Source organism: Hyperoodon ampullatus (assembly GCF_949752795.1).
Source record: "Hyperoodon ampullatus genome assembly, chromosome: 5".
Classification (NCBI taxonomy): domain Eukaryota; kingdom Metazoa; phylum Chordata; class Mammalia; order Artiodactyla; family Ziphiidae; genus Hyperoodon; species Hyperoodon ampullatus.
In genome coordinates, this window is record NC_136918.1 from 1,971,383 (window position 1) to 1,984,155 (window position 12,773).

Sequence of the window (12,773 nt, forward strand, 5' to 3'; positions counted from 1 at the left end):
GGATTTTGGTATCCCAGGGGGTCCTGGAAAAAATCCCCCATGGATACTGAGGGACAACTGTATTTATTCTTTGAGAGCAGACATTGTTTTTTTAAAAAATCTTTGTGGGACTTTCCTGGTGGTCCAGTGGCTAAGACTCCTGGCTTCTACTGCAGGGGGTGCGGGTTTGATCCCTGGTTGGGGAACTAAGATCCCGCATGCTGTGCAGCAAGGCCAAAAATAAAGAAAACCTTTTTGTCTCCAACTCCTTGGATAATGCCAGTAAGTAGATATGTGATAAACAGATAATAAATGAAAATGAGGACTTTCTGGGAGGTTTCTGGAGAGAACATGGCTGAAATCTGAAGGCTAAAGGATTGCTTTTAGTAGATTAATGTAGAAAGCAAGTCACTGGAGATTGTTGGCTGGTTTGTCTGCAGTTTTGTTCTCAGTGGTTTTGGTAATTTCTGCCATTTGCATTTTGACAAATGTACACAACCATGTCACCACCACCAAAATCAAATATAGAGCATTTCACCCCTACTAAAAGTCCTCTTGTACCCAGTGTCGGTTTCATGGGTGTGCAACCTGTGCCCTCACACAGGGTCAAGGGGTCAGGCTCAGAAGGGCCCCTCGCTTGGTTTGTCTAGCCTTCCTGGTGGAGGGGACTAGTGCCTGTGTTCTGGTGGATGCAGCTGGATCTTGTCTTTCTGGTGGGCAGGACTGCATCCAGTGGTGTGTTTGGGGTGTCTGTGACCTTATTATGATTTTAGGCAGCCTCTCTGTTAATGGATGGGGTTGTGTTCCTGTCTTGCTAGTTGTTTGGCATAGGGTGTCAAGCACTGTAGCTTGCTGGTCATTGAGTGGAGCTGGGTTTTAGCATTGAGATGGAGATCTCTTGGAGATCTTTTGCCATCTGATATTACATGGAGACAGGAGGTCTCTGATGGACAAATGTCCTGAACTCGTCTCTCCCACCTCAGAGGCACAGGCCTGACACCCAGATGGAGCACCAAGACCCTGTCAGCCACACAGTCAGAAGAAAAGGGAGAAAATAAATAAATAAATAAATAAAATAAAGTTATTAACATAAAAAATGATTATTAAAAATAAAAAATTAAAAAGTAATAAAAAAAAGAAAGAAGAGAGCAACCAAATCAAAAAACAAATCCACCAATGATAACAAGCACTAAAAACTATACTAAAAAGAAAAACAAAAACAAAATGGACAGACAGAACCCTAGGACAAATGGTAAAAGCAAAGCTATACAGACAAAATCACACAAAGAAGCATACACATACACACTCTCAAAAAGAGAAAAGGACATACACATTCTCAAAAAGAGAAAAAGGAAAAAAAAAATCTATATATTAAAAAAAAAAAGGAGGAAGAGATCAACCAAATCAATAAACAAATCTACCAATGATAATAAACTCTAAATACTAAACTAAGAGAAACTTAAATCCAGGAGCAAATTTGATGCAGAAAGCAAACCCCAAGTCTACAGTTGCTCCCAAAGTCCACCACTTCAATTTTGGGATGATTTGTTGTCTATTCAGGTATTCCACAGATGCAGGGTACATCAAGTTGATTGTGGAGATTTAATCCGTTGCTCCTGAGGCTGCTGGGAGAGATTCCCCTTTCTCTTCTTTGTTCGCACAGCTCCTGGGGTTCAGCTTTGGATTTGGCCCCGCCTCTGTGTGTAGGTTGCCTGAGGGCATCTCTTCCCCGCCCAGACAGGATGGGGTTAAAGTAGCAGCTGATTAGGGGGCTCTGGCTCACTCAGGCCAGGAGGAGGGCGGGGTACAGAATGCGTGGCAGGCCTGTGGATGCAGAGGCATGACGTTGCAACAGCCTGAGGCTCTCTGTGCGTTCTCCCGGGGAAGTTGTCCCTGGATCCCGGGAACCTGGCAGTGGCAGGCTGCACAGGCTCCCGGGAGGGGAGGTGTGGATAGTGACCTGTGCTTGCACACAGGCTTCTTGGTGGCTGCAGCAGCAGCATTAGCGTTTCACTCCTGTCTCTGGTGTCTGTGCTGACAGCCGCGGCTCGCACCTGTCTCTCGAGCTTATTTAGATGGTGCTCTGAATTCCCTCTCCTCGTGCACCCCAGGTACGTGGGGAGTTTCTTGCCTTTTGGGAAGTCTGAGGTCTTCTGCCAGCCTTCAGTAGGTGTCTTGTAGGAGTTGTTCCACATGTAGACGTATTTCTGATGTATTTGTGGGGAAGAAGGTGATCTCCACGTCTTACTCCTCCACCACCTTGAAGGTCCCCTGCCACACTGTCTTGATAGTTATAGTACTTAGTAAGTCTTGAAATCAGGTAGGTAAGAACTCCAAATTTGTTGTTTATAAAAATATTCTTAACTATTCTAGATCCTTTGTACTACTTTATAAATTTTATTTTATTTTATTTTATTTATTTATTTATTTATTTTGTGGTACGCCGGCCCCTCACTGTTGTGGCTTCGCCCGCCGCAGAGCACAGGCTCTGGACGCGCAGGCTCAGCGGCCATGGCTAACGGGCCCAGCCGCTCCACGGCATGTGGGATCTTCCCGGACCGGGGCACGAACCCACGTCCCCCACACTGGCAGGCAGACTCCCAACCACTGCGCCACCAGGGGAGCCCAGGGAAAGCCCTCCTTTATAAATTTTAGATTCAACTCATGAACATCACATTGAATCTACAGATCAATTTGGGGGGATTTGATTTCTTAATGATATTGAGTCTTCCAATTCATGTACTCTGTCTCCATTTATTTAGTTCATCTTTAACTTCCTTTAGTGATGTTTTGTAGTTTTGAGTACATGTCTGCACATTTTTTGTTAAATTTATTCTTAAATATATCATGCTTTTTCAATGGTATTATAAATGGAATTATAAAATTTCTGTTCGAATCGTTCATTGCTACTATATAGAAATACTTCTGTTTGATTTTTGTATATTGACTTTGTATTCTGAGATCTAGAACTTATTACTTCTAGTAGCATTTTATAGGCTCATTAGATTTTCTATGTATCCAATTGTGTTATCTGAAAATACAATTTTACTTTTTAAAGGTTTATTAATTTGTATTGTGGTAAAATATATATAACATAAAATTTATCATTTTAACCATTTTAAAATGTAAAGTTCTGTGACATTAAGTATATTCACAATGTTGTGCAACAATTACCACCATCCATCTCCAGAACTTTTTCATCTTCCTCAGCTGAAACTCTGTACACAGTAAACAGTGTAGTTTTACTTCTTACTTTCCAATCTGAATGCCCTTTATTTCCTGTGCTTGTCTCTTACACTGACTAAGACCTCCTGTACAGTGTTGGATAGAAATGATGATAGCAGACATTCTTTCCTTCTCCCTGATCTCAGGGAGAAAGCATTCCTTCTTTTACTATTAGGTATGAAGTTACCTGTAGGTTTTTCATTGATGCTGTTTATAGGTTGAGGAAATTCCCCTCTGTTTCTGATTGGTTGAGAGTTTTTACCATGAATAGATGTGGAATTATGTCAAATGTCTTTTCTTTTTTTTTCTTGAGACAGTCATGTTGTTTTTCTCTTTTATTCTGTCAATATGGTGGATTATGTTGATTGATTTTCAAATGTTGTCAACTTTGCATTCCTAGGATAAACCCTACTTGATCATAATACTTTACCCCTTTTAAATATTGCTAAACTTTCTGTGCTAATATCTTGTTAGATATTTTTGTGTTTGTATTCATGAGGGATATTGGTCTATAGTTTTCTTTTCTTGTAATATCTTTGCTTGATTTTAGTAACAAGGTAATGCTGCCATCATAAGCCAAGTTGGGAAATGTTCCTTCCTCTCTTTTATAAAGAATTTATGTAGTACTAGGATTAGTTCTTTCTGAAATGTTCAAAAGGATCCATCAATGATACCATCTAGGACTGCAGTGTTCCTATGGAAAGAAATTTATTCACAAATTCAATTTCTTTAGTAAGCATATGATTATTCAGACTTTTTAGTCCTCCTTTTCCAGTTTTGTTAAATTGTATTTTTCAAATGATTTGTTCATTTAAGTTGTCAAATTTATTGGTATAGAGTTGTTCCTAATATTCCCTTTCACCCTTTTAATGTCTATAGCATCTGTAATGATGTGCCCTCTTTCATTCCTGATATTAGCAATTTGTGTCTTCTCTGTTTTCTTCTTGTCAATCTATCTGTATATCAATTTTACTGATCTTTAAAAAAAAAAACTAGAGGTTAAAAATTGATATTCTTATCATTTGTCCATTTTCATTGATTTTCACTCTCTCTACTTTGGGTTTAATTTGATCTTCATTTTTTAGCTTCATAAAGTGGAAGCTTATATACTTGATTTTAGGCCTTTTCAAATATAAACATATAAAGCTATTAATTTTTATCCAAGTACTGCTCTAGCTATATTGTTCTAATTTTGATATGTTGTGTATTCATTTTCATCCACTTCAAAATATTTTCATGATTTCTTCTTTGACCCATAGGCTATTAGGATGCTTGTTTTTTGTTTTTTTTTTTGTGGTACGCGGGCCTCTCACTGTTGTGGCCTCTCCCATTGCGGAGCACAGGCTCCGGACGCGCAGGCCCAGCGGCCATGGCTCACGGGCCCAGCCGCTCCACGGCACGTGGGATCTTCCCGGACCGGGGCACGAACCCGCGTCCCCTGCATCGGCAGGCGGACTCTCAACCACTGCGCCACCAGGGAAGCCCAGGACGCTTGTTTTTTAATTTCCAAATATTTGGGGAATTTTTCCCCTAGATATATTTGTTACCAACTTCTAATTTAATTCTGAGTGGGCAGAGAACATATACTTCAATATTTTTATATTTACTGAGACTTGTTTTATGGCCCAGAATATGATCTATACTGGTGAATGTTCCATGTGTACTTAAAAAGAATGTATGTTCTGCTGTTTTTCGTGGAGTGTTCTATAAATATTATGAAATCAAGTTGGCTAATTACTGTTCAAATCTCCTATATACTAGCCAGTTTTTCTGTCTACTTGTTCTATAAATTAATAGAGAAATGTTGAAATATCTAACTGTAATTATGGATAAAGTCTATTTCTCTTTTCAGTTCTGTTAGTTTTTGCTTCATGTGGTGTGAAGTTTTACTTTTGGGTACATAAATATCTAGGATTGTTATGTCCTCTTGGGGAATTGACACTTTTATCATTATGAAGTGTCCATCTTTACCTTTGATAACATTCTTTGAACTAAAGCCTACTTAATTAATATTAATATAGCATTGTTAGCTTTCTTACAGTTAGTATTTGCATTTTATATCCTTTTCTACAAAAGATATTTTTACCTTTAACTTTTACGAGTCTTTATGATTAAAGTAGGATTCTTATAGACAGCATATAGTTGGGGCTGTTTTCTTTTTTTTTAATCCAGTTGGTATTTCACTTCATCTCTACTTTTACTTTTTAGCTATATGTCTTGTTTTATTTTTAAATGGTTGCAATAAGATTTACAATGTATATCTTTAACTTACCACAGTCTACATTTAAATAATATTATATCACTTCAGGTATAATATAGAAATTTACAACAATATATTTAAGCCCCTAATCCTTTGTCCTATTGTTATCATACATATTACTTCTGTTATAAATCCTACAATATATTGTTATTATTTTTTTCTTTGAACAGCAAGTTATCTCCTAAATAAATTTTTAAATGAGGAAAAGGTATTTTATATTTACCCACTTATTTACTATTTCTGACACTTTTCATTCCTTTGTGTAGGTACAAGATTCCATCAGAGTCATTTTTCTTCAGCCTGAAAAAGTTCTATTTATATTTATAAAAATTTTCTATTTATATTTATAAAAAATATTATTTTGTAAAGTAGGTCTGTTGACAATGAATTATCTCAACTTTTGTTTGTCTGAAAATATCTTTATTTCACTTTTAGTTTTGAAGCATATTTTCACTTCTTATAGAATTCTGGATTGATTTGTTTTTTTCTTTCAGCATTTAAAAAATGCCATTTCATTGTCTTCTGGCTTGCATTTTTTCTGGTGATAAATTTATGGGAATTCTTAGTTTGTTTTCTTTATGTTGTATGTCTTTTTTTTTTCTCTGTCTGCCTTTAAGATTTTCTCCTTATCCTTGGTTTTAGCAATATGCCTTCATGTTGTTTTATTTGTGTATGCCCTTCTTGGAGGTTAGTAGAGCTAATTAGATCTGTGATTCAAAAAAAATTTACCAAATTTGGAAATATTTCAGACATCATTTCTATATGAACACATATGTTCAACCATTTGAATTGTTTTCATGGTTCACAGGTTCTATTAATTTTTTCAGTTTTTTTTCCTCTCCATGTGTCAGTTTGAGAATTTCTATTGTTCCATCTTCAAATTCACTTGCATTTTCTTCTGCAGTATTTTATCTGATGGTAATTCCATTCACTAAACTTTTCATTTCAGATATTGTATTTTTTATCCCCAGAATTTTTATTTGTTCTTTCTTAACCCTTCGATTTCTTTCCTCATTATGCCTATTTATGTTAACATATATATAATAGCTGTTTTAATATAATTGTTTGCTTATTCCAAAATCTCTGTCATTTCTAGGTATGCTTCTGTTGCTGATTTTTTTCCTAGTTATGGGTCACATTTTCCTGCATCTTTGTATGTCTAGTAAATTTTTGTTGGGTGCTAAGCATTGTCACAGTAGCCTTTTTGAGTGGATTTTTTTTTTGTTTTTTTGTTTTTCTCTTTAAAGAATATTGAATTTTGTTTCAGCATACACTTGGGGAATTTAGGATCAATTCAATTTTTTGAAGGTTTGCTTTTAAATTTGTTAAGGCAGGTCTAGAGTAGCCTTTACTTTAGGTCTATTTTAGCTCTACTATTAAGATATAACCCTCTAGCATCTCTACTAAGTGCCCTTGGTGTCCAGTGAACTCTCTTCGTTGGCTGGATCTATACTATCTCATATCCCTGAGTAAGCTCTGGGATTGTTCATCACAGACTCCCAGTACTTCTTTGCATAGCCTCTTGGAGTTTCACCCTAAACATTCACAGCTTGGTTTTCAGCAATAGACTCAAGGAGACCACTATGTAGATCCAGGAACTCCTTCTTCCCATAGTTCTTTCCTCTCTAGTACTCAGCCCCATAAATTCCAGCCATTTCTGCCTCTCTGAACTCTGATCTCTGTCTGCTTAACTTGACAAGACTGTAATGCTATTCTGCACCACTGTCTGGAAAAGTGGCTCCTGACAGAAAGCCAGGGCAATTGTAGGGCTCACTGTGTTTCCTAAGTCTCCTCGACCAGTGTCCTGCACTGCCTGTTGTCCTGTACTTGGAAACAGCAGTTTCTTACATTTTGTCCAATTTTATCATTTTTTTAATAGTGGGAGGACAAGCCTGGTACCAGTTACTCTACCATGCCTAGAAAGGAAAGATGGACTTTTAAAAAGATCACATTCATAGCAGTGGTGATTCTAAACATTTTTTATAGAGCCACATACCGAGGGACTTTGGGAACTGGAAAGGACTTTGGAGAATCTGAGGTATGGAGATTTGACAATTGTAGCAGGGGCCCAGGATGCCAGGAAAAGGATCTTAGCAGAAAATCTGACAGTTTAATCTAGAACAATTGTAATTCCTAGTGTGCAGGCTGAGAACAGGATAGGAAAAGGATTTGAGTATTTTCTATCTAAACATTATTTGCTTCTTCTTGAAGCAGAGAACCCAAAATAAGATGGACCAGGGACTTTTCTTCTAAGAACTGCGTCTCAACCCCGGGTACATGTTAGAATAATCAAGGGAGTTTTTACAAATCCTGATGCTCAGAAGTACTGAAAAAAAAATGTCAGTCTCTAGGTGGGTCCAGGCATCTGTATTTTTTAAAGCTATTTAGGTAATTCCACTGTGTTGCCAAGGTTGAGGCAACTGACCTAAGAAGCTCCACAGTCAGCATGAGGGCTGTAGTTCTTTCTCCTTGGGGAGCTGTATCAAATGCTCTCTCGGTATCAGATGTGTATCCCACCTACTTAACACTCTCTTCCTTTACTTTCCTGAGCATCTTCTCACCTTGCTGTTGTTCTGCTCAGAAAGAGGCACAGGTGATGAGACAGTGGGGAAGGCCAGGCAGGATGCGTTGCAGTGGGAAGGAGGAGTGTGGATCCGGGAACGGTGAGGGAGGTGGGGGCAGAGAGCAGAGAATGCAGAGACAGGGGGGGTCCCCACTACCCCTTCTCCTTCTCTTGCTCTCACACTTTCTTCTTATGCTCCAGGCCCATATGAGTTTGGAGCTGGGCAGCTTGGTTGGCGACTGCCCAAGGGCTTCTGCCCACAGTTCCTGGCCACAATTCTCCTTTCGGGGTGGTGAAAGGGCCCTGGAAGTCCCTTCCTATTTACCGAAGAAGTGTGGGCTTGTTTCTTGGGAACAGAATCCACAGACTTTCTGTGTTGAGAAGCACCCGGGGCCAGAGCTCCTGCCCTACAGCTGACTCCAGAGTGATCTGGCCCAGCTGCTTCCCCTCCGTGCCCCTCCATTTCCCCACATGTAAAATTAGGGGACCACGCTGCATGGCTTTCCTGGTCTTCCATCTCTGACAGTTTGGACACGTGAAGGAGGCCTTGTGTTCCATTGGGAAGGCTCCAGAACTAGACTCCAGAACTTCTCCTGAGATGTGTGGTGTCTGGTGGGTGTTGTCTCTGATCTCCCCTCCTGAGTGTGCCTAGCTCTGAGAAATAGGTTGGAAATGGAAATCTTCGGCAGCTGAGAAGCTGTCAGGTGGATCATTTGATGTGTAACAAAGAATGCAGTGGAACTGGATTGTAGCATGACCTTTTCTTTCTTTTTCTTTAAAACTGAGAAAAATGACTACTTTGAAAGGGTCATGCTGGGGACAGACTAAATGTCTATTTTTATTATTATTTTTAAAAATATTTATTATTTACTTTATTTATTTGACTGAGCCGGGTCTTAGTTGTGGCAAGATCTTCAGTCTTCGTTGTGGCATGTGGGATTTTTAGTGGCAGCACGCAGAGACTTTAGTTGCGGCATGTGGGATCTAGTTCCCTGACAGGGGATCGAACCTGAGGCCCCTGCGTTGGGAGCGTGAAGTTGTAGCCTCTGGGCCACCAGGGAAGCCCCTGAGTGTCTATTTGTAAAGGAACCATGCAGTACTACCACATGGTCTGGGGAGGGAGAGACCTGCTCTCTCAGGGCTGAGCGAGTGCCATGGAGTTGCCTGGGGATTAGGTGGGCTGAGGGGGAGAGCCATAGGGCAGGTGCCACAAGCGGTCCTCGGAGGGCGTCTGGGAACCAGGAGAAGCCAGCCAGCCAGACAAGGGACTCAGCAGAAGGAGTGGAGGAGGGATTTCCATTCATGGGTGAGGGGCCAATGGGAGAGTTAGGTCTCTAGGCCAGGCCCCTCAGCAAGGCTCTGGTGGGGCTCAGCCCAGCCACCCACAGAGACATGCCTTCACGTGGCCATTAGGCAGACGGGCAGCAGTGCTGGGGCAGAGGATGGGTGAGGAGGCTGTCTGGAGGCATGTCTCCAGAGCCCACCAGGGAGCAGATTTCAGAGAGCCCGGATTCCCTGACCGGGAGGACGAGAGCTGAGGTAGAACAAGAAGTGGTCCTTCCTTCACAAGCCGGGGTGTGAGGGATGCTCCTTACAGCAGCACGCAGAGATACCACACAGAACAGGGCAGAGAGCCGATCACGAGAGCAGAACGTGTAAGACCCAGTGCCTTTGGGTGTGTTTATAGAACTGCTGCTGTGATGATCACCATTGCTAACGATCCGTCATGGGAATATTTTCATGAACTGTGGCCCAATTTTATGGATCCTTTTGTTGACTTCTTCTGGGTAACAGGGATACCACAGTCCAGGCCTGACCCTCAGATTTGAGGGGCCCAGGCCAAGAGTGCAAAGGGAGGCTTATGTACTGAAACATTACAGATTCAGCTGACAACCAAATTTAATAGCAATGGGAATAATGTACTAAAATTGCAAAAGGTTCCTTAGCCACCATATATACACAACTGCTGTGAATGCAGCACTAATTGAGAACATCTAGAAGCACACAGTGGAAGAGGAAGAGAACAGGAAAGTAGATGCTCAGTACAACTGGGAAATTATATTCTGTTATGTAAGAATCTATTGCATTCATACTTTCTGAGAGGAAGGATCAGGCAGGTTAATCTGTCTTTCTTGATCTGAGCACCCCGTCTCCACCTAGGCACACTGCACCTCTCTGAGGCCGCCGCCTCACAGCAATCAGACAGTCACTTTGTTTTGAGGATTCAGGACAAAAGCTCTGGGGATAGGTTTTCCCGGGTTCTCAGTGGTGCTCATCACAAGGGTGGAAGTTTGGATTTTGTGTTTGTAACATGTGGGGTGCTCAAAAGTACGGGGCCCCTCTCGCTGGGTTAGCATTGTTTTATTTCATTTTATTTTCTCTTTGGACCTTAGCTACAGAGATGTTAGTTCAGTGTACTCCTCATTTCACGATACAATATAATCCTGGGTGTGTCCAGGGGCCTCTTAACATTGGATGTAATACTCAGGATGAGTTTTTCAAAGAACTATTAAATTAGGCTAAATGTACTGCTAAGATGTTCTATTCTATTTTGAGAACTATGACTTAAAATTAGTTTAAGATAGATTCAGCTTAATTCTTGAATTTTTGATCAAAACAATTTTCAGGTGTTTTCTTTGATATCAGTTACTAAGCTCCTGAGGATCAGAAGGAGTGACACCATTGGGTGTAGATGGGCGTTTATAGAGGCGGGTGTCTAGATTTGCCCCAAGGAGAATATAGGGAACCAAGGAAGAGGAACTAAACTTGCGGGCTGGGCTGCCTGCCTGTGAGGATCGTGTCATCACTGGGCTGTCCACGTGGCCACTCCTGGCGGTCAGCCACTTCCTGTCGCCCTGGTCAGCACTGGCTGGACTTCCCACCACTGAGTCCCCCCAGTTGTCATTCAGCCATCACAGCTGGCACCTCTTGAGCCTTGGCAAAGTTTCTGGTGTCTCCTCAAACCCCAGGGGCCCGCCTGCACCCTCTGTGCCCACCGCCCGCATCTCATCCCTACTGTCTTCCCCAGAGGCCAAAGGCTCCGCTTATGGAAAGCCTCCCTTGGTGTCCATCACGGCAGTGGAGACTGGAACCGTGAGTGAGGCCACCAGCATGGCTGACCCTGTGGGCAGCCACTGGAGTGAGCCACGCAGCTCTCCTTTCAAGAGGGAACCTGTCCAGAGGAGCTAATAGGCTCCGGCTGCACCGCCCCCAGGATCCGTTGCTGTGTTACAGCCAAGGCCACACTCTTCTGGGCAGCAACAGGCAATGACCACGTACATGACGGTCTCTCTCCAGTGCAGGGCTCCTCTCATGGGCAACCCTTGTTCCGGAGCTCCCAGTGGGGGCTGGCTGAGATTTTCTGGGGCTTGTACTGCTCTGAGGCTCTTGCTGCTTATTTCTCCCTCCTTCCTTCTGTCTTTCATGGGGTCAGAACGGCACTGTGGTCTGAAGGCTCTCCCTGCCTCCCCGTCTTCTTCTCAGTCATCTCCAGGAAATCCCTTGCCCTCCTAACTCCATCTTGGTGTCTGCTTCCTGGAGAACCTGAACTGATTTAACATGTGAGGAAGTCTGTGTGAGAAATACCACATGTGGCTTTTCAGCTGTCAGCAGAGAGGGCAAAAATGGTTTGAGGGCGGGGCAGGTCAGCAGTGGCCTGCCCAGAGCCACTTGCCCCTGAGAGCATGGCTTGAGCAGGAAGTAAAATGGGGAAAGCTTTGCACCTTTGGTTTCTGTGCCTCCCGAGATCTCCCCTTTTCTGGGCAGAGTATAGGGACCCTGGGATCCAGGGCTGCTGCTCACCTTCTGCCTCTGGCTATTATTGGCCCCCATCCCACCCCCAACTCCTTGCAGGGTTTTTTAACAGGTGGAGTGTGAAAGGGAAGAAACTGGCCTCATGACCCTCTTTTCATTTGGCAAACTTACCTACATATAAAGTCATATCTGTATTAATTCCTGGTGCAAATAGCTCTTAAATGTCCGTCTTCACCTCTACAATGTCATCTCTATGTGCAAAGGGGCCCTGTCTATACTGTTCAGAGCTGATTCCTTGGAACCAAAAATGGTGTCTGAAACATAACAGCAACTCAGTAATGTTGGCTGATGAATAAATGAGTGAGTGAATGCAGGATGGACCATATTCTTATACTTCCAGCAGCTATAAAAGTGAGTGAAGAAATAAAAGCCTTCCCAATAGTTCAGTATTCTAGCCAAAAAAATACACCCCTCCCATGGCTACCTTTCTAATGGACATGGTCTCTGTGTTGGGTCTGGTTACCCTCTTGTGCCATCACTGAGCAATCCTTCCCTCCTCAATATCTGTCCCTGCCCTAGAGATGCCATTCCTGTATTTAAGATGTTGTTTAAAAAAAACCCCTTGTAGGAAGCCTCTTCCCCCACCCTCTGTACCCAGACTTCCCTGAGAAGCTAAAGCCAGCTCCACATTGGCCAGCGTGTTTAGAGTGCCTGGAGATTACTCCTAACTCAGGAAAGCCTGTGAGATGACATTCCAAAGAGTACTCCTCCCATCTTCTTTCTTTCATTTAAATAATTACAGGTCTCTTCCTCCCCAGGTCCTGAAAGAAGTTTCCCATGGGGCAAAGTCCTTGGAAGGTGATCCAAGCCTGGCTTTGTTGATGTGCATGCATACTTAAAAAACCATCCTCTATCAATCATCTCAGGCACTGGGCATGCTAGCAAGCAATTATTTGTATATACCAAGAGGAAAAACGATAGTCACACTTGAGA